This window comes from Bos javanicus, chromosome 2, assembly GCF_032452875.1.
Source record: "Bos javanicus breed banteng chromosome 2, ARS-OSU_banteng_1.0, whole genome shotgun sequence".
Taxonomy (NCBI): Eukaryota; Metazoa; Chordata; class Mammalia; order Artiodactyla; family Bovidae; genus Bos; species Bos javanicus.
The window spans coordinates 9,158,682-9,182,211 of NC_083869.1; the positions used below are offsets into that span (position 1 = coordinate 9,158,682).

At 37.2% G+C, this 23,530-nt stretch overlaps 1 long non-coding RNA gene across 2 annotated transcripts in view; it reads right to left on the bottom strand.

The window, feature by feature from the left end:
• Nucleotides 1-18,577, bottom strand: part of LOC133257454 (uncharacterized) — a 97,736-nt gene extending 79,159 nt beyond the window's left edge. For both annotated transcript variants that reach the window (XR_009739560.1, XR_009739561.1), the window contains exon 1: nucleotides 18,276-18,577. This is a non-coding gene — a long non-coding RNA (uncharacterized LOC133257454). The remainder of the gene's footprint in view (nucleotides 1-18,275) is intronic.
• Nucleotides 18,578-23,530: the final 4,953 nt, after the last annotated feature.

The following is a 23,530-nucleotide window of genomic DNA, read 5'->3' on the forward strand; positions in this document are numbered from 1 at the left end:
TCTCTCTTTTTAAGACTCCCTTCCCGGGACGGAACTCTGTCCCTCCCTTGTCTCTTTTTTTGTCTTTTATATTTTTTCCTACCTCCTTTCGAAGACTTGGGTTGCTTTTCTGGGTGCCTGATGTCCTCTGCCGGCATTCAGAAGTTGTTTTGTGGAATTTACTCAGCTTTTAAATGCTCTTTTGATGAATTTGTGGGGGAGAAAATGTTCTCCCTGTCCTACTCCTCCGCCATCTTGGCTCCTCTCCCCTGGATGACATTTGATATCTCCTTCAATTAGGAATGTAGGCATACACCAAAATAGCATTAGTGATATCTGTGACTTTGTCACCAATATAAATCACAGATCCAGTCATATCACATTGTGATTGTTGCAGATATTTGGAAATAATATTTTGATCATCAATATTTTGAAACTATATAGTTACTAGATTGCCCTTGGATCTTCTTAAATTTATTAATAAAGAAACATGTGTATTCTGGAATCACAAATTTGTCTTTAATATTTGGATAACTAAATCTTAATATACCTATTTTTTGTACTCGATATATTGTATTTCAAATATTTAAAAGTATTATTCTGAAAAAAGACACTTTACCATACTGTAAAAGAGGTCAAAAAATACACAAAATAGTGAAATGCCATAGTTTAGAAGAGCAGTAGTTGACAAAAATTGAGCTTGTATCAGAATCCCAGAGAGCCCCATCTCCAGACCTTTTGATTCGGTCAGTCTGGGGGGACCAGAGAATCTGCATTTCAAACAAGTTCCCAGGTGATGCTGATTCAATTGGTCCAAGGACTACACTTTTTAAATGAATGTAGCAGCATTACTGGGAAGAAAGGATGCGTAGCTCTTAAATCAAAACAAATCAATTGCTTAAAAATATTATAAGGATTTTGTTGATGAACAGTTCAGAAAAACTTGAAAATCACAGACATTAAAGAAATGCATAAATGAATTTTCTTGCTATCAGTTAGTTCAGTCACTCAGTTGTGTCCAACTCTTTGCAACCCCATGAACCGCAGCCTGCCAGGCCTCCCTGTCCATCACCAGCTCCCTGAGTCCACCCAAACCCATGTCCACTGAGTCAGTGATGCCATCCAACCATCTCATCCTCTGTTGTCCCCTTCTCCTCTGCCCTCAGTCTTTCCCAGCACCAGGGTCTTTTCAAATGAATCAGCTCTTTGCATGAAGTGGCCAAAGTATTGGAGTTTCACCTTCAACATCAGTTCTTCCAGTGAACACCCAGGACTGATCTCCTTTAGGATGGGCTGGTTGGATCTCCTTGCTGTCCAAGGGACTCTCAAGAGTCTTCTCCAACACCACAGTTCAAGAGCATCAATTCTTCGGCATGCAGCTTTCTTTATAGTCCAACTCTCACATCCATACATGACCACGGGAAAAACCATAGGCTTGACTAGATGGACCTTTGTTGACAGAGTAATGTATCTGCTTGTTAATATCCTAAGTTGGTCCTAACTTTCCTTCCAAGGAGTAAGTGTCTTTTAATTTCATGGCTGCAGTCAGCATCGGCAGTGATTTTGGAGCCCTGCCAAAATAAAGTCTGCCACTGTTTCCACTGTTTCCCCATCTATTTCCCATGAAGTGATGGGATCAGATGTCATGAGCTTTGTTTTCTGAATGTTGAGCTTTAAGCCAGCTTTTTCACTCTCCTCTTTTACTTTCATCAAGATACTTTTTAGTTCTTCACTTTCTGCCATAAGGGCGGTGTCATCTGCAGGTTATTGATATTTCTCCTGGCAATCTTGATTCTAGCATTTGCTTCCTCCAGCCCAGCGTTTCTCATGATGTACTCTGCATGTAAGTTAAATAAGTAGGGTGACAATACACAGCCTTGAAGTACTCCCTTTCCTATTTGGAACCAGTCTATTGTTCCATGTCCAGTTCTAACTATTACTTCCTGACCTGCAGGTTTCTCAAGAGACAGGTCAGGTGGTCTGGTATTCCCAGATTTCAGAATTTTCCACAGTTTATTGTGATCCACACAGTCAAAAGCTTTGGCATAGTCAATAAAGCAGAAATAGATGCTTTTCTGGATCTCTCTTGCTTTTTCCATGATCCAGAGGATGTTGGCCATTTGATTTCTGGTTCCTCTGCCTTTTCTAAAACCAGCTTGAACATCTGGAAGTTCACGGTTCATGTATTGCTGAAGCCTGGCTTGGAGAATTTTGAGCATTACTTTGCTGCTGTGTAAGATGAGTGCAATTGTGTGGTAGTTTGAGCATTCTTTGGCATTGTCTTTCTTTGGTATTGGAATGAAAACTGACCTTTTCCAGTCCTGTGGCCACTGCTGAGTTTTCCAAATTTGCTGGCATATTGACTGCAGCCCTTTCACAACATCATCCTTTAGGATTTGAAATAGCTTAAGTGGAATCCCGTCGCATCCACTACCTTTGTTCGTAGTGATGCTTTCTAAGACCCACTTGACTTCACATTCCAGGATGTTTCTTGCTATCAGAGCACAGCAAATCCACTGTATGAAAATTTATATCTTAAACAGCAGGTTTCCTATCATAACAATATCAATATAAATCAGTGGGAAATATCAACACCATTATCAAAGATAAAATGCATTTTTACTTGAATCAAAGAAAGAAATCTGCAAGTTAAGATGTATTCGGTAATGTATATCCTTCAAAACTCAGTGTCATATCTGAGTGATGAATGATCCATTGTAAGGATACAGAACTCATTCTATCCCTTATTCCTACCCAGGCCACTTTTCAGAAACCTATCCAAGACAGGAAAATTTTAAAACCAATTATGAAACTTAATATAAACTAATGAATAGTGAAGGGATCTTTACATCTATAATTCATTTAAATTCTGAAGGTTGACTTTCTATTTATAATTCAGAGTTAGTCTTGCTCCAAATTAGATTAACTGTCTCTGGAGTCTAATTTCCTCTTGAGCATGTCCATCTCAGGCAAAGGTATTTTTAAAAGTTGTGTGGTGATAAACTCTTGTTTTACAGCCTCTTCTCCTTGTGACTATAGATTTTTAAGTAATATTAGCTACTGAGTTATATGTGTGTTGATGGATTAGGCTATCTATTTAGCAACTCTTCATAGCAAAAGGAAAAAACAGATACACGAAGAATGAAAGGAAAAAAAGATGGTGCGACTGCAAATCAATATACGTGGTATTCTCTATACACTATGTTCTAGAAATTCGTGTCCAGCCCAGAATTCTAACATCATTCCACATTCTCCTGGACCCAATGTACACAAGCTCTTTGTCTATACAACCATTTCATTCAGATTTAACTTACACATTAAAAGAGAAGGTAATATTTGACTGAGTATAGAGGGAGCTAGAGTGAGAAAAAATATGAGGGACTAGCCTTAATGGATGTTAAAGGAAATGTGTACACTCAAACAATACTCCCAGGATGGTGGATAGTTTTCAGACCTCAGAGTGAAGATACATCAATAAATATGTGGGAAAATCAGCAAGAAAAAAGTTTAGTAAATTCAAATAAGTCCTAACAAATTTGAATGCAAGAATTTAGAATTTGAGAATCCCAAGTAGAAAATTAGATTTCTTAAAGGATAAGACCAGAGTCATATCACTGTTAAACATGATTTTTTACTGACAAAAGAAGCAACAAGGAAAATTATAGAAATACAGATGCTAAACTATAAAGAAAAATTACTTCTTTGTTTCCTTTTTGTCAAAATAAATGAAAGTTTACTTTAGCATTCAAGATCTCTAACACATTCCAAGATTATTCTAGCTCAGAGAACAAGCATCTTGGGAAAAGCATTAGTAGAATTATTATCACCTCTAATAGTTTCAAGTGTTTGAGAGAGGATGAACTTATTAAGTAGTAAATAATAATAGCCCATCACTTGATTAATTTGATGTCATTCTCTTTCTTGTCAAAAGTAAGAAGAAGATAATGTAGCTCTGAAATTTGCATCACTAATGGCTGGGGTTAGTCATCATTTGACTCTTGGCAGTCCCTTGGAATACAAAGAGAGCAAACCAGTCGATCCTAAAGGATATCAGTCCTGAGTATTCATTGGAAGGACTGAGGCTAAAGCTGAAGCTCCAATACTTTGGCCACCTGATGCGAAGAGTCAACTCATTAGAAAAGACCCTGATGCTGGGAAAGATTGAATGTAGGAGGAGAAGGGGATGACAGAGGATGAGATGGTTGGATGGCATCACTGATTCAATGCACATGAGTTTCAGCAAACTCCATGATATAGTGAAGAGCAGGGAAGTCTGCGTGCTGTAGTCCATGGGGTCGCAAAGAGTCATACATCACTGAGCAACTGAACAACAAGAAGTTCATAGTTTCCCTTTTTCTTGTCAATGGGATCCACTTTTTAGAGTGATTGCTTTCCTTGAAATAAAGAGATACTTTGTCAGAAAGGGAGAAAAATTTCAGTGTTGCTGAAAAGATTTTGATTGTGAGATTAAAAAAAATCTTAATAAATCTAATAAAAATCACTGAAACTGCTAGAGGGATTTTAGAATACAGGGCCCCTATGGGAAACGGGAAACTGAGGTTTTCCAAGTAACTGATCTTGGGAGCAAGCACATTAAAGGAGTTTTAGAAAATCAATGGTTTTTCTGGATGCCTGGTAAAAATTTATGGGAAATGCATAATATAAGAAAACAAATTATATGAAAAGATGGAGGGAGTGGTGAGGAGCTTTAAAGGAGAAGCAGGCTGGGTCATGTAGTGTTCAGCTGCACAGAATTCTAGTTACAAAGGTCACAATGCTCATTCTAGTTCTGTCATTTTCTACCGTAGAACACTTTGATTAACTTGGATTATACCTTTTTAGGTCTTTTCCTCAGCAAGAAGGCAAGAATAGCAACTTTTGGACTGTGTATGGATCAAATTGGTTAAGGTTTTTATGTCTGGTGGGGTGCTAAGAACTGGAGTCTACTTCAATGAATATAATTTTAGGATTAAGCTTGGTGAATAGCTAATAGTGTACTGTGTATTTTGCTGGACACTTTATCTTATATTATTAATATTATTTATTAATATTATATTATATTATTATAATAATATTATATATAATATATAAATAATATTATTAATTAAAATTAATAAATATTAATAAATAACTAAAATTAAAAATAATGTTAATATTATTTATATATTTTATTATACATAAATAATAATATTATTTATATATTTTAATTTTTATTTATTTTATTATTTTCATTTATTTATAAATATTATTTATAAAATAATTTATTAATTATTATTAATAGTTATTATGGGTGCATGCTCAGTTGTTTCAGTTGTGTCTGCCTCTTTGTGACCCCATGGATTGGAGACTGCCAGGCTCTTTTGTCCATGAAATTTTCCTGGCAAGAATATTCCAGTGGGTTACCATGTCCTCCTCCAAAGGATCTTCCTGACCTGAGAATCAAACGTGCATCTCCTGCAAGCAGATTCTTTACCACTGAGCCATGGGAAGCCCTAATAATTACTATGTGTGCTGTGTGTATTAGTCTTCAGTGGTGTCCAACTCTGCAGCCACATGAACTGTAGCCCACAAGGCTCCTCTGTCCATGGGATTCCCCAGGCAAGAATACTGGAGTGGGTTGACATTCCCTTCTCCAGGGAATATTCCTGACCCAGGGATCAAACATGGTTCTCCTGCATTGCAGGCAGGTTCTTTACCTTCTTAGCCACCAGGGAAGCTCAAATAATTACTATATCAAAATTAAAGTTGTCAAACTCTTTCTTAGCTATTTATTTCATATTAGTTCATTTCCTCTTAATTCAAAACTCTGTGAGATAGGCATTATAATTTAATAATTATAATTATTATTTAATTATAAACTAAGCTATAGTTTCAGTTCAGTTCAGTTCAGTCACACAGTTGTGTCCAACTCTTTGCAACCCCATGAATCGCAGCACGCCAGGCCTCCCTGTCCATCACCAACTCCCAGAGTTCACTCAAACTCACATCCATCAAGTCAGTGATGCCATCCAGCCATCTCATCCTCTGTCGTCCCCTTCTCCTCCTGCCCCCAATCCCTCCCAGCATCAGAGTCTTTTCCAATGAGTCAACTCTTCTCATGAGGTGGCCAAAGTACTGGAGTTTCAGCTTCAGCATCATTCCTTCCAAAGAACACCCAGGGCTGATCTCCTTCAGAATGGACTAGTTGGATCTCCTTGCAGTCCAAGGGACTCTCAAGAGTCTTCTCCAACACCACAGTTCAAAAGCATCAATTCTTCGGTGCTCAGCTCTCTTCACAGTCCAACTCTCATGTCCATACATGACCACTGGAAAAACCATAGCCTTGACTAGATGGACCTTTGTTGGCAAAGTAATGTCTCTGCTTTTCAATATGCTATCTAGATTGGTCATAACTTTCCTCCCAAGGAGTAAGCATCTTTTAATCTCATGGCTGCAGTCACCATCTGCAGTGATTTTGAAGCCTAAAAAAATAAAGTCTGACACTGTTTCCCCATCTATTTTCCATGAAGTGATAGGATCAGACTGTGAAATTGTGGATAAATTAAGTCATTTGTCTAAAAGTTATGTGGTCATAAATTTGAAAGTGAAGGATTATATCTAGTGCCAGACTTTCATACTGTCTACAACTGGATGTGTCATTTGTTTTTAGAGATCAATAGTTAAAATATGAAAAGAACATTTGTGTTTCTAATTGACGAATTAAAAAATTTACTTATGCAAATCCTGTTTTCTATAGGAACTGTAGATACTGATGTGTGACTATTGATAATGGGTGAGTGGTGAGGATGACTGGGAGAATTTTTTTGTAGAATTGTCATTTCAAGTAATCAGGTATTTGGTAAGCCTTTGGATAGAAATTCCCATTTTGATCAAACTAAATCTTATTTAGTTCATGCTTTTGATTCATCAAAAGGAGGTTATGTATCAGATATTAGATAGCTCTATAATATTAGAAGCTCTATAATGAAATGCATCTTTAATAGAAATGTCATTCTTAGTAAGAGGATTGCAGTGTAAAACCTGAATGTAACTATGATGGCCTACCCATAATGGACTATTTGGCTAACAAAATTATTGTTGCTGCAGAAATCTCCTTATTTCACTGCGATGGCAACCCTCTTCAGTATTCTTGCCTGGAGAATCCCATGGGCAGAGGGGCCTGGTCAGCTACAGTCCATGGCGTCGCAAACAGCTGGACACAACTGAGTGACTTGCACTTTGACATACAATGTGACACATATGGCTGATAACTGTGTGCCAAGCAAGCACACAGAATACCTTTGAAAATGCTTATTAAATGACTAAATGAATAGATTAATTAAAATGTTTCACACTTACTGCTCTTACCAATGACACGAATATCCTCTTACTTCTCAGTCTCCCAACTGTTGTGTGAAAAGTTGAATTTTTTAAACTCTAAGTTTTATGATGTTTTTGATGTTTTTGTTTCCTTACCTACTTTTCTGATCAGTTTTTCCCTGTCACCTTTACTGACTGTTCCTCTTCTACACATGTCAGAAGTGCAAGCTTTTACAGGTTGGCCTTAATTACCTTCTTCAGTCATAATCATTCTCTCTAAGTGACCCCAATTAGCATCATGGCTTCAACTATTCTATTTATACTGAAGAAATAGAAAAGGGGAGAGGGAAGGTGTTAAAGAGAAAGATAGAAACACAGAAGGAAGGAAAGAAGGAATGGAGGTGGGGAGGAAGGAAGGAAAAGAGATAAAGAAAGAAAGAGGAAGAGAGGAAGTAAAAAAAAGAGGGAGGAAGGGAGGGAGGGAAACCGGCTAGTGCAAAGAGCAAGCTGGTATCCCACAATGATTTCATATCAATACGTCTAAAGTAGAACTCCAGCAAAGTGCAGCCAGATAATCATGATGGTGTGATCACTCACCTAGAGCCAGACATCCTGGAATGTGCAGTCAAGTGGCCCTTAGAAAGCATCACTACGAACAAAGCTAGTGGAGGTGATGGAAAACCAGTGGAGATATTTCAAGTCCTGAATGATGATGCTGTGAAAGTGGTGCATTCAATATGCCAGCAAATTTGGAAAACTCAGCAGTGGCCACAGGACTGGAAAAGGTCAGTTTTCATTCCAATCCCAAAGAAAGGCAATGCCAAAGAATGCTCAAACTACCGCACAATTGCACTCATCTCACATGCTAGTAAAGTAATGCTCAAAATTCTCCAAGCCAGGCTTCAACAATACATGAACTGTGAACTTCCAGATGTTCAAGAAAAGCCAGAGGAACCAGAGACCAAATTGCCAACATCTGCTGGATCATTAAAAAAGCAAGAGAGTTCCAGAAAATCATCTATTTCTGCTTTATTGACTATGCCAAAGCCTTTGACTGTGTGGATCACAATAAACTGTGGAAAATTCTCAAAGAGATGGGAATACCAGATCACCTGATCTGCCTCTTGAGAAACCTGTATGCAGGTCAGGAAGCAACAGTTAGAACTGGACATGGAACAACAGACTGGTTCCAAATAGGAAAAGGAGTACCTCAAGTCTGTATATTGTCACCCTGTTTATTTAACTTATATGCAGAGTACATCATGAGAAACACTGGACTGGAAGAAGCACAAGCTGGAATCAAGATTGCTGGGAGAAATATCAATAACCTCAGATATGCAGATAACACCACCCTTATGGCAGAAAGTGAAGAGGAACTCAAAAGCCTCTTGATGAAAGTGAAAGAGGAGAGTGAAAAAGTTGGCTCAAAGCTCAACATTCAGAAAACTAAGATCATGGCAACTGGTCCCATCATTTCATGGCAAATAGATGGGAGAACAGTGGAAACAGTGACAGACTTTATTTTTGGGGGCTCAAAAATCACTGTTGATGGTGATTGTAGCCATGAAATTAAAAGGCGCTTACTCCTTGGAAGGAAAGTTATGACCAACCTAGATAGCATATTCAAAAGCAGAGACATTACTTTGCCAACAAATTTTTCCAGTAGTCATGTATGGATTTGAGAGTTGGACTATAATGAAAGCTGAGTGCCAAAGAACTGATGCTTTTGAACTGTGGTGTTGGAGAAGACTCTTGAGAGTCCCTTGGACTGCAAGGAGATCCAACCAGTCTATCCTAAAGGAGATCAGTCCTGGGTGTTTATTGGAAGGAGTTTGTTGAAGCTGAAACTCAGGTGGCCAGTAGTTTGGCCACCTGATGCAAAGAGTTAACTCATTGGAAAGACCGTAATGCTGGGAAGGATTGGGGGCAGGAGGAGAAGGGAACAACAGAGGATGAGATGGTTGGATGGCATCACCGACTCGATGGACATGGGTTTGATTGGACTCCAGGATATGGTGATGGATAGGGAGGCCTGGCGTGCTGCGATTCACGGGGTCGCAAAGATCCGACACGACTGAGCGACTGAACTGAACGGTACTGAACTGACCTGAAAGTAGAACTACTTACCTTTCCTGTTAATCATCTTCCCCCAGTATTTTATATTTAATGAGCATTGTTATCTTCTGTTTTTGCTTTCGTTCAAAGTTTAAGAATACTTCTAATACAGTCCCCTTTTTGTCTATCTATATTCAATCAATCTCCATTGCTTATTAATTTTTTCTTACTAATGTCTCGAATATTGTTCTGATTTTCTTTGAATACCTTAGTTCAGTCCCTTAAAGTCTTTCACTTGAAGTATTATCTCTTCCTCCTGTCTGGCCTCCTTTGGCTGATCTCACTTCTGTTTAGGTAGTTATCTACATGTTACTCCCCACTTACAATCTTTTTTAACACATCAAATTGGGTCATTTCATTTTTCCTGCCTAAAACTTCTGCCCTAACATTACCTGCAGTATAAAGTTCAAAATCTTTTGCACAGAATGTTAAAACCTATTTCTACACCAACCTTTTCCTCCTTTCTCTTATGGTTTTGTGCCAAGCACACTGACCTCCTTGTTCCCTGAACACACAACATGCTTTGAGAATGTTGTGCCTGGAATACCCCACTCCATCTCCTCCTCTTGGCAAACTCCTGCTCCTCAGTCAGCGCCAGTTCAAATGAATCTCATCCGTGGCCTTTCCTCACTCCCTCAGGCAAGTAGTTGTTCTGTTTTCCTCTCCCAAAGGAGTCATGTTCACACAGTGATTATATCAGCGGTTACATGCTACACTAGAAATTGGTTTTGATATCTGTTTTCTCCAATACACTGCTGTATTCATCTATGTCACCATCCCTAATATAAAAACCATACAGTGATTAGAATTTATGCATGCATATATGAATATTTACAAGCTACAATTTCATTCATATTCTTTTAAAATTATTTCATTTTGTTCTTTGAACTTAATGTAATGATGATCAGTATAATAATGATTTAACTAGTTCAAAATTTTGATACACTCTAATATAATTTTAATTATTTAAAATTAATGAGCTATTTAAATATTTTTGTATTTTTAGAAATCATGATGACTAATATAAACTGCATGTCACATTTCAGGCATACATAGACTCATCAATACGAATTCCATCTCTTACCCTAAATCTGCTTCTTCATCTTCCTGTGTCAGCCTACATGATAGGTTATTAATGGTTTTCTCTTGTAAATCTACAAATTTAAGTCTATTTTTTGTAATTTTAAAATTTGATTTGGCTTGAGTATTATACATAAGTTACAACTGTGTTATAAATAATAAATGCCTTTCAAGAAAGAATCTATTGGCCTCTCAGAAATTAAAATCTATGGCCTTAGTGATAGAATTTTATGGAAGATATTGTGGGTATTTTAAAGATCTGTTCTACTTCCTTGCAAGGGTAACAAGTTATATTTAGGAATACTGATGTTTACTAAGATCAATGGAACAAAATAGAAAGCCCAGAGATAAATCCACACACATATGGACGCCTTATCTTTGACAAAAGAGGCAAGAATATACAATGGATTAAAGACAATCTCTTTAACAAGTGGTGCTGGGAAAACTGGTCAACCACTTGTAAAAGAATGAAACTAGAACACTTTCTAACACCATACACCAAAATATGCTCAAAATGGATTAAAGATCTAAATGTAAGACCAGAAACTATAAAACTCCTAGAGGAGAACATAGGCAAAACACTCTCCGACATATATCACAGCAGGATCTTCTATGACCCACCTCCTGGAATATTGGAAATAAAAGCAAAAATAAACAAATGGGACCTAAGTAAACTTAAAAGCTTCTGCACAACAAATGAAACTATAAGCAAGGTGAAAAGACAGCCTTTAGAATGGGAGAAAATAATAGCATATCAAGTAACTGACAAACAACTAATCTCAAAAATATACAAGCAACTCCTGCAGTTCAATTCCAGAAAAATAAATGACGCAATCAAAAAATGGGCCAAAGAACTAAATAGACATTTCTCCAAAGAAGACATACAGAGGGCTAACAAACACATGATAAGATGCTCAACATCACTCATTATCAGAGAAATGCAAATCAAAACGACTATGAGGTACCATTTCACACCAGTCAGAATGGCTATGATACAAAAGTCTACAAGCAATAAATGCTGGAGAGGGTGTGGAGAAAAGGAACCCTCTTACACTGTTGGTGGGAATGCAAACTAGTATAGCCACTATGGAGAACAGTGTGGAGATTCCTTAAAAAACTGGAAGTAGAACTGCCTTATGACCCAGCAACCCCACTGCTGGGCATACACACTGAGGAAACCAGAAGGGAAAGAGACATATGTACCCCAATGTTCATCACAGCACTGTTTATAATAGCCAGGACATGGAAGCTACCTGGATGTCCATCAGCAGACAGATGGATAAGAAAGCAGTGGTACATATACACAATGGAGTATTACTCAGCCATTAAAAAGAATGCATTTGAATCAGTTCTAATGAGGTGGATGAAACTGGAACCTATTATACAGAGTCAAGTAAGCCAGAAAGAAAAACACCAATACAGTATACTAACGCATATATATGGAATTTAGAATTTAGGGTTATTGTTACCCTGTATACAATAACCCTGTATACGAGACAGCAAAAGAGACCCGGGGGGATGGTGTGGGGAGGGGAGGGGAGGAGGGCTCGGGATGGGGAGCACATGTGTGCCTGTGGCAGATTCATTTTGGTGTGTGGCAGAACCAATACAATATGGTAAAGTTAAAAAAAAAAGATTAAAAAAAAAGAAAAACAATAATAATTTTTTTTAATTGATCACACTATGCAGCATGTGGGATCTTAGTTCCCCAGCCAAAGATAGAACCCATATGCCCTACAGTGGAAGGGCAGAGTCTTAACCACTAGACCATCAGAGAAGTCACTATGGTAACCAACTTATATTCAGTGGCAGTTGAAATATCCTGCCTGATTTGTAATTGTGTTCTTTATACTTCTCTCATTTATCCAAAAAAATATTTATTCAGTTTCTATACTGTACAAGATGATGTGCAAGAGATACAATCAATGGTGAAAAAAGACAGTTAGGATACCTGTCCTTCACAGCATTTAGAGTCTTCATTTAATATTATATATTATCAGTCAGTCTTAAAGGATATCAACCATGAATATTCATTGGAAGGACTGATGGTGAAGCTGAAGCTCCAATAATTTGGCCACCTGATGCAAAGAGCTGACTCATTGGAAAAGACCTTGATGATGGGAAAGATAGAAGGCAGGAGAAGCAGACAACAGAAAGTGAGATGATTGGATGGCATCGTTGACTTAATGAACATGAGTTTGAGCAAACTCTGAGAAATGGGGAAGGGTAGAGAAGCCTAGAATGCTGCAGTCCAAGGGTTCACAAAGAGTTGGACATGACTTAGTGACTGAACAACAAATTAATATTATTAGGTCTATTGGCCAAAAGATTTGTAAAGCATTTTATTACCAAATAAATGTATCATTAAATATATGTCATTAATATATGTGAAGGCTCTATATCTATACCTTGATTATTTCACATATATACAGAGTACATGATGTGAAATGCCAGGCTGGATGAGACACAAGCTGAAATCAAGATTGCCAGGAGAAATATCAATAATCTCAGATATGGAGATGATACCATCCTTATGGCAGAAAATAAAGAACTAAAAGCCTCCTGATGAAGGTGAAAGATGAGAGGGGAAAAAACTGGCTTAAAACTCAGCAGTCAAGAAACTAAGATCATGGCATCTGGTCCCATCACTTCATGGCAAATAGATGGGGAAACAATGACAGAGTTCATTTTCTTGGGTTCCAAAATCACTTTGGATGGTTACTGCAGCCATGAAATTAAAAAACACTTGCTCCTTGGAAGAAAAGCTATGACTAACCTAGAAAGCATATTAAAAAGCAGAGACATTTCTTTGCCAACAAAGGTCTGCATAGTCAAAGCTATGGTTGGTTTTTCCAGTAGTCATGTATGGATGTTAGAGTTGGACCATAAAGAAGACTGAACACTGAAAAACTGATCCTTTTGAACTGTGGTGCTGGAGAAGACTCTTGAGAGTCCCTTGGACTGCAAGGAGATCAAACCAGTCCATCCTAAAGGAAATTAACCCTGAATGCTGAAGCTGAAGTTCCAATACTTTGGCCACCTGATGCGAAGAGCTGACTTATTAGAAAATGCTCTTAATACTGGGAAAGATTGAAGGCAAGAGGAGAAGGGGACAACAGAGGATGAGATAGTTGGATGGCATCACTGACTTGATGTACATGACTTTGAGCAAGCTCCAGGAGTTGGTGACAGACTGAGAAGCCTGGCGTGCTACAGTCCATGGGGTCTCAAAGAGTTGGACATGTCTGAGTGACTGAAAAACAACAATAGTACACCTTGTGTGGTAAGTTCCCTCAGTCGTGTCTTACTCTGTGTGACCCTATAGACTGTAGCCTTCCAGGCTCCTCTGTCCATGGGATTCTCCAGGCAAGAATACTGCAGTGAGTTGCCATGCCCTCCTCCAGGGGATCTTCCCACCCAGTAATTGAACCCAAGTCTCTTACATCTCCTGCATTGGGAGGTGGGTTCTTTACCCCTAGCACCACCTGGAAAGCACCCTGCTATATTTAAAATGGATAGCCAACACGGACCTACTGTAGAGCACAGGGAACTCTGCTCAATCTTATATAGCAGCCTAGATGGGAAGGGAGTTTGGGGGAGATGGATACATGTATATGTATGACCAAGCCCTTCACTGTTCACCTAAGACTATCTCAATATTGTTAATTGGCTATACCCCAATAAAATGAAAAGTTAAATTTTAAAAAAGCCCTATTATTAATCAGAATTTCAGATAAAAGAAAATGTTTTGTGTATGTGTGTGTGCCGTATGCTATGTGTGATGAAAGAGAAAAAAGTTAGGAAATTCAGTAGTTAAAATAGCTAATAAATAAGTAACAAATAGGAATCCATCTGCGAATGCAGGAGATGTGGGTTTGATTCCTGGGTCAGGAAATATCATATGGAGAAGGAAATGGCAATCCATTCTAGTATTATTGCCTGTGAAATCCCATGGACAGAAGAAACTGGTGGGCAATAGTCCGTGGAGTTGCAAGAGTCAGACACAACCTAGCAACTACACAACATCAAAAATAAATAAGTGGGGCATGATGGTTTTAAAGCATATATAGGAGGTGAGTGGCTTATTAATACTTATAAGATTTTACCACCAGATTATCTGTCTTAAAGAAAAAGCAACTTTGACAAATTCAATAAACTCATATTAGAAATATATAAAAGGTAAAGGAATTTTATTTTCTTATTCTTTGCCTCCAAATAAATTTTCCCTGACAGTGTGAATATACATGTAAAATACAGTCCCAAACTGTACACAGACGCTCTTAAGAAGAAGTACAGTTTTCAAGGCAATTCTAATGCATATGATCATCAAGTCTCTTTGCCCTATGGCAAGTAGGGTGTTAGAGGTGAGTTCTTAGACCTTATTTTGTCTGCTAATATGCATTTAGGTATAAAGATGAGAAAGAAGAGTGAGACAGAAAAACCAGGGTACTTAATGTGAGCCCCAAGGATTGGTTTTAGGACACAAAATAATTTGCAGTATTTTTAATGGAAAAAGAGTTGATAACAATCATCAGATTCTCCAAGGAACCTATAATTATCCAGAAGTTTAAGAACCCAAAAAGGAGAGTGAGAGAGAGAGAGAACAAAATCAGAAATAAAACATTTCCAAGGCAATAATTAGGAGTACTTTTGAGAGCCAATTTTTTTTTGTTTGTAGAATTCTAAAATTAAATAGAACATTTACAAATATAATTAGCTTTCAAAAATGCTGCTATTTTGTTTACTATTTGGAATAGAGATAAAGAGGTAACTGAAACAGAAAACGTCCCCTGTCGTTTAGATGTTTTAGCAATTGCTACAAACAACTTTTGGGAAGGTATTTTATATCTACAATTATCAAAGTCATCTCAGTCAAGATTTGTCTTTGGTTTATTCATATAAACTTTACTTTGAATTTTGCTCTTAAGGATGCCTGAAATTATGATTCGTATTCTATATCATAATTATATTTACTATCGTAAATTAAGTATTCTATATAGATCAAGAATGTGTTTCAGAAACAGAAATTAAAAAAATAAATTCACTCATATCATGATCTATTTTTCAAGTGATTTTTTAAAATATCAAAAAAGTGATTTTAATCACTTTTTAAGTGATTAAAAAGTGTAAGTCAAATTACATGCAATAACACCTACATATTTTGAGAAAGTAGTTTTTGAATATAGAATATGTGCCATCTTTCTCAGAGTTTTGAGAGTTTACTTAATAAATGAATTACAGCTCATCTTTACTGAAGTCACTTTCTGACAAATAGCCAACATTAAGAAATAAATAAATATAAGGCGGTTTGTGAATTCCAGCCTTCTTGGCGAGTCACAATTGGTGTGTTGTTATCTTGGCTTGAGGACAATAGTCATAATTACTTTCCTCTAAACAGCTGAACTCAATCCAATGCACAATGTCATGTTTATGAATCCGTTGTAGCAAAAATTAAGGTTAGCAATGAAGTAAAATGCCACTGGAAAAACATTTTTCAAACTTTTCATATCCCCTACTCCCCTTTCTTATTTCATCAAATTGGAATCACTCCCAATTTTAAAGGGATCACAGATTGAATTGTACTTTCCCAGCCACTGTTTGTCCAGTGAGTTCAACAAACACATATGTAGCCAGAAAACATTTTTGCTTTTGTGTATGTGGCTTTTCATGTGTATTAAAATCATGTTCTTTAGTTTTGCTTAAATACTGTGGTTATTACATCATTATAAATATATTCATGTACATTTATTCTAGACAACAGTTTCTGAGAGATATTTAATGTTAAAATGATTGTGTCTTGAGTTAGAATTTTACTAGATTTCAACAAATAAAAATTGTTGATTTTTATATTTCTCAATTTTCAAAGAAATATTAATAATATTATTCAATACAAATTAAAATCATATTTACACCACTGATGATAATAGAAAATGATCAATAATTTCAATGAACTTAAAATTACTCAATTCTCTGAAAAAAAAACTGAAGGATAAAGGTGTGTGTGTGTGTATGTGTGGAGGCAAAAAGAAAGGGAAAAGTCATACAGATAAGGAGGAAGTATAGGACTCTGAGGTACTCAGCAATGAACTTGTAAGTCCAAGAATAAGAATCAGCGGGTTTGGTGGAGGGTTTTTATCAAGAATAAAAGAGCATTGATTGGAAAGAAAATTGCATGATGTGACTAAAACTTTCACCAAGGATTATCCTACTAGAATAGATAAAAGGGAACGAATAAAAATTTTTCACAGACAAATGCAAAGAAATATTTTGTGAGATTTTTATTATGAAAAGAGAGAGAAGGAGGAGAAGGGGAAGACTGAAATTTTATGCCCAAGGGCCTGGAAGGATGATCACTGAAGTCATGCAAGGGACAGAATAGTGAGAGAACATTTAAAGGAAAACAGATGGTCTAAGGTCAAACATGAAAATAGGCATAGTAGAGAAGTTATTAATGCTAATTTAAAAATTATAACATGTGTATAGTACATTTTGTGTCACCAGTGTTTTCATGGGCATGTTACCTCATTTGACTTGATAGGGAAGAAGAATGGCCGTGTAAAAGAAGAAAAAGGGAGGTCAACTAGACAGTGAAGTATCATTTAGACATTAGGAAAAAAATTAGAAAACAGCTAATATCACTTAGTTAGTGTTACTCTACGTGCCTGACATGATGCTGCTTTTTAAATCTACGCTTTTAATCTTCACAATACATTTTTCAGTTATTATGTCTCCATTTTGCAGATGGGAAACAGGTTCACAGAGCTTTTGTCAAAGATCACATAACTAGGAAATAGCACAGGCATCCATCTCAGAGATGACTGGCCAGAAACATTCGATATATATATATATTTTTTTTTAATTCCTAGGTCAATCAATGCTGAAAGACCTTTCTGAAATAAACAGAAAAATCAAATCTCTTAGCTGCTTGTTCACCATTCAACTCTACACTATTTTAGTTAAAAAGTAAATGAATCAAAAATGATCTATACATAGTTAGAAAATATTTGTTACTACGATGAGATATTAACTAGACTTACTGTGATAATCATTTTTTTAATACATGAAAACATTTAATCATACTTTGCACACCTGAAATTAATATAATGCTATATGTCAGTTAGGGTTCCCTGGTAGTTCAGCCAGTAAAGAATCCGCCTGCAATGCAGGAGACCCCAGTTTGAATCCTGGGTAGGGAAGATCCCCTGGAGAAGGGATAGGCTGCCCACTCCAGTATTCTTGGGCTCCCCTCGTGGCTTATGTGGTAAAGAATCTGTCTGCAATGCACGAGACCTGGGTTTGATTCCTGGGTTGCGAAGGTCTCTGAAGGAGGGCATGGCAACCCACTCCAGTATCCTTGCCTGGAGAATCCCCATGGACAAAGGAGCCTGGTGGGCTATAGTCCATGGGGTTACAAAGAATGGAACATGACTGAGCAACTAAGCACAGCACAGCACAGTGGACATATCAGTTATCCTCCAATAAAAAACAATCCATAACATATACACTAAGGAAAAATAGTTAGGCAAATACATTTATTTACATGTTCTCCATATCAAGTACTCCTCTAAGTGCTCTACAACATAATCTTGACAATTTCTCTGTTAATACAATTTCATTCCCTCATGTGTCCTTTAATTACCCGGAGGCCCACCAATAGAAATGGGATAGCATGCTCTACATAGGTCCCTTCCTGCCAATGGAGGGAAGTGAGAACAATAACAGCAGCAAGCATTTAGGTTAGTGCTTCTCTACACCAGGCTATTGCCAAGCACTCTACGTACATTAGTTCAGTCAGTACTCACAGCAGCTTAATGAAGTGAATGCCACAGTATGATCCTCATTTTACTGACGAGTGAAGAAAGGTACGGAGCAGGTAAGTAGTTTTCAGAAATTTCCAGGGATACAGTCAACAGATCCAGGATTTGCATGGAGGTCCTCTGCCTCTGGAGCCTGTGCTATCAGTACATACATTGTACTGACTTTGTACAACTTAATAAAGGAGACTTAGTACCCTTGTCATGGTTCTACAAGCCTGCAGAGGTCTGAAGTAAAGAAAATGTTGACCATTTAAAGAAACAGTAAATTAAACAGGATAAGGAGTGGGTATTTTTGTTTGCAACCCAACCTCTACCAACAAAACAAAACATAACACAGAGACAGCTTATTTATATTCATATTTTATGATTTTTATTTTTTATTTTATTTTATTTTTTTTTAATTTTATTTTATTTTTAAACTTTACATAATTGTATTAGTTTTGCCAAATATCAAAATGAATCTGTCACAGGTAAGGGAAAAGATTGCAACTATCAAATCAAAGAGTGGTTAAATTAAGAACACCGTTGACTACCATTGATATTTTCATATCGAGCACTGAAATGCCAAGAAAGACTGTGAGAATGTCTAATTTTAAACATTCAAAGGGTGAATGTACCTAAATATGCAGACAAACGGAAGACAAAGAGAGGAAGATGCCCTTTTGCTCTCTGATACAGTCTGAATTGTAACTCTTGAAAATACAAATATCAGTGAAATTAATACTAGCTATAAATAGCCATATAAACCATTCCAGCTTTTTTTTTCTCACATTCTGAGAGTACAGAGATGCAGTTTCATGTTTAACACTGTATTTCTTTATCAATTGGTGCTTCTTCCTTATGTTGCAATAATGATATAAAAATTCTGAATCACAATTTATGTAGATATAACTAAAAACATTAAAAAGTGACATGATTCTTACAAAAACTGTTCTTGCTAAACATAAATGACAGAATTGAAACATGCTAGCTAACATTTAAATTTTTATTCATAAATAAAACTTAGAGTCCAAGCAAATATTAGACATTTTACCATTCAGTTCTTCTCTGAGTTAGAAATTGTGAGAAGTTCCTTTGATGTTATTAATTCCATTAACTCCATATTAAGGTTTTCCCATGTTTGGCAGTAACTAAACTGACCAGATTATCTTTTCCATCTTCTATCCTTTTCATATGACCAATACACATAGCAAGTACCATAAATGATAACATCATTATTTTCAATTGTCTGTATTTAAGGAAAAACATTTTCCTATGGATGATAACATGGCCATTGCTGCTGCTGCTAAGTCACGTCAGCCGTGTCCAACTCTGTTCGACCCCATAGACGGCAGCCCACCAGGCTCCCATCCCTGGGATTCCGCAGGCAAGAATACTGGAGTGGGTTGCCATTTCCTTCTCCAGTGCATGAAAGTGAAACTCTTCACGACCCCATGGACTTCAGCCCACCAGGCTCCTCCGTCCGTGGGATTTTCCAGGCAAGAGTACTGGAGCAGGTTGCCATTGCCCTCTCTTATGGATGATAACATGGCCATTGAGGAAATACTAAAAAAAGAGAAAGAAAAAATAGATCTCTCAAATTCTTTGATAAGATCCCAGAAAAAAAATGAACTTTTTTTACCTAATTTAATTTACAAACGAATTAATAGTTTTAAATTTATAATTACTCTCAAGGTTCTATTTTGAAAAACCATAGTTTGTGGACTAAATGAATGAATGATTAAAATGTCTTTCAGGTGTGTCTCCTACCATCAGCTATTTTATTAAGGATCTTAGAAAAAAGAATTTTTTCATATAACAAGTTTATTGACTAACTCCTTGTGAATTAGCACAAATATCACTTCCTCAAAGCAGTCTCTCAAAGCATCTTCCCATTCCTTTTCCCTATCTAGTTATTCATCATCCTGTTAGCCTGTTTGGTTTATTCAATCATTTTTATCTTTTCATTTACTTGCTTACGTATTAAAGGTGTGTTTGCATCCACTGAAATGTGGACTCCATAAGGTCAGGGAGATTTTCTGTCTTCAGACTGTGGTCTCCCTTGCACTTAGACATAAATGCTCAGTAAGCTTTGCTTAAACAAATGAACGGATGAATGCCCATAATAATGACTGGTGATAATGACATGGAAGACTTGTTTAGTTAGCTGTTGTTATTCTAATTTGCTGCTGTGGCCATAATTGTCTACCTACTTTTTGTTTCACCAGTTACTGGAGGCAACTTGTAAAGATATGCTAATCAGGTAACTTATGTGAGCATGAAACTAAAAATCAATATAACTGAGTTATTTCAACAGTAAAATTAAAAAGTTCATGCATTTACTTATTGACAACAAATGCTTATTGAGTACTTCATGTTAGTCAACTGGCTAGGTGCTCAAGATACAGCATGGGTAAGATGGATAGAAATACCATCATTACAATGTGTTTGTGGGAAGGGTGGATTATAAGTACCAACCAAACAATAAAGATTGTATCATGTACTATTAAAAAGGAAATACAGGTGGTATCTCACCTAGGCTTGGAAAGGGGAAAGGAGGATAGCAAAGACTCCCTGTGAAAGTCACAGAGTGAGCTCTAAGGAAGCCAAACAAGCAGGTAAGAGGCAGCAGGGAGATTGTTCCAAGAAGAGTGATTTAGATTTGGAAATTCAGTTAAATTTGAAATCTATTTTACATATTCTGTACTATATTTAAAATGATTCTGTAAAAATTTATGCATATATACAAGTACATTGTTATTGTTTAAGTCATGTCCAACTCTTTGTGACCCCATAGACTGTACCCTGCAAGGTTCCTCTGTCCATGGAATTTTCCAGGCAAGAATACTGGAGTGGGTTGCCATTCCCTTGTCTAGGGGATCTTCCTGACCCAGAGAATGAACCTGTATCTATTGTATTGAAGGTGGATTCTTTACCATTGAGCCAACCAGGAAGGCCACAAGTACATTATAGAGGAAAAAAAAAAAATTTGTCAGCAGTACCTTCCATATAATCTATAAAAATAAAAATGTTTCTAAGTATAGGTTAAGAGCCCTTTCAACCTAATTGAACTGTGATTTTACAGCCAATGAATCATAGAATCTTAGAACACGGAGCATACTTTTACAAACAGAAAATCTCCACTCTTCCCAGAAATGGATCTGTTTTTCATTTTCATGAAGGTAGAATATTGACCCTTCAAGTTCACACAAAATGATAGGTAGTCAGAGGATTCTCTTTCAGTTCAGTTCAGTCGCTCAGTCGTGTCCGACTCTTCGAGACCCCATGAATCGCAGCACACCAGGCCTCCCTGTCCATCACCAGCTCCCAGAGTTCACTCAAAATCACGTCCATCGAGTCAGTGATGCCATCCAGCTATCTCATCCTCTGTCATCCCCCTTTTCTCCCGCCCCCAATCCCTCCCAGCATCAGAGTCTTTTCCAATGAGTCAACTCTTCACATGAGGTGGCCAAAGTACTGGAGTTTCAGCATCAGCATCATTCCTTCCAAAGAACACCCAGGGCTGATCTCCTTTAGAATGGACTGGTTGGATCTCCTTGCAGTCCAAGGGACTCTCAAGAGTCTTCTCCAACACCACAGTTCAAAAGCATCAATTCTTTGGCGCTCAGCTCTCTTCACAGTCCAACTCTCACATCCATACATGACCACAGGAAAAACCAGAGCCCTGACTAGATGGACCTTTGTTGGCAAAGTAATGTCTCTGCTTTTGAATATGCTATCTAGGTTGGTCATAACATTCCTTCCATGGAGTAAGCGTCTTTTAATTTCATGGCTGCAGTCACCATCTGCAGTGATTTTGGAGCCCAGAAAAATAAAGTCTGACACTGTTTCCACTGTTTCCCCATCTATTTCCCATGAAGTGATGGGACCAGTTGCCATGATCTTCGTTTTCTGAATGTTGAGCTTTAAGCCAACTTTTTCACTCTCCTCTTTCACTTTCATCAAGAGGCTTTTTAGTGCCTCTTCACTTTCTGCCATAAGGGTGGTGTCATCTGCATATCTGAGGTTATTGATATTTCTCCCGGCAATCTTGATTCCAGATTGTGCTTCTTCCAGCCCAGCATTTCTCATGATGTACTCTGCATATAAGTTAAATAAGCAGGGTGACAATATACAGCCTTGACGTACTCCTTTTCCTATTTGGAATCAGTCTGTTGTTCCATGTCCAGTTCTAACTGTTGTTTCCTGACCTGCATATAGGTTTCTCAAGAGGCAGGTCAGGTGGTCTGGTATTCCCATCTCTTTCAGAATTTTCCACTGTTTATTGTGATTCACACAGTCAAAGGCTTTGGCATAGTGAATAAAGCAGAAATAGATGTTTTTCTGGAACTCTCTTGCTTTTTCAATGATCCAGCGGATGTTGACAATTTTATCTCTGGTTCCTCTGCCTTTTCTAAAGCCAACTTGAACATCTGTCCTTAAGACTGATCAATTTATCAAAGTCAAAAGTCATGAAAAGAGAGACAAGAATAGAATGGTGGTTATCCTGGCAGTGGTAGGATTTGGGGGAATTGGGGAGATATTACTTAAGGTACAAACTCATACCAGTAGATTAGTCCTGGAGATCTAATATGAAGCATGATAATGATAGAGAAAAACACTGTAATATAAATTCAAACTTACTAAGAGACAAGATCTTAATTGTTCCCACTACAAAAAAGATTTTAAAAAAAGATGATTGTGTGGCATGAAAGAAGTGTCAGCTATTACTTTGATGAAAATCACATTGCAATATACAATATATCCACCAGTGTATAACTTAAACATGCACAATGTTTTATATAAATTACATCACAATGATTTTTTTTAGTGGAGAAAGAACCACTGAAAAAGGGATAGGCTACCCACTCCAGTATTCTTGCGCTTCCTTTGTGGCTCATCTGGTAAAGAATCTGCCCACAATGCAGGAGCCCTGGTTTCAGTCCCTGGGTTGGGAAGATCCCCTGGAGAAGGAAAAGACTACCTACTCCAGTATTCTGGCCTAAAGGAGTCTATGGACTGTATAGTCCATCGGTTCACAAAGAATCGGACACAACTGAGCAACTTTCACATTCAATTTAGCAAGAATAACCAATTGAACAGCAATTATTTAGGAAAACAGACATTGCCAGTTCTATGTAAGTGTCTTAATGCAAATTGTCAAAAATTGGACCATGGAATGATGTGGTATAACCAAATGGCTCCAAGCAATCAGTAAGCTACTGTTGGTTGTGGGAAACTATTGTTTTTTGTTTTCTAAG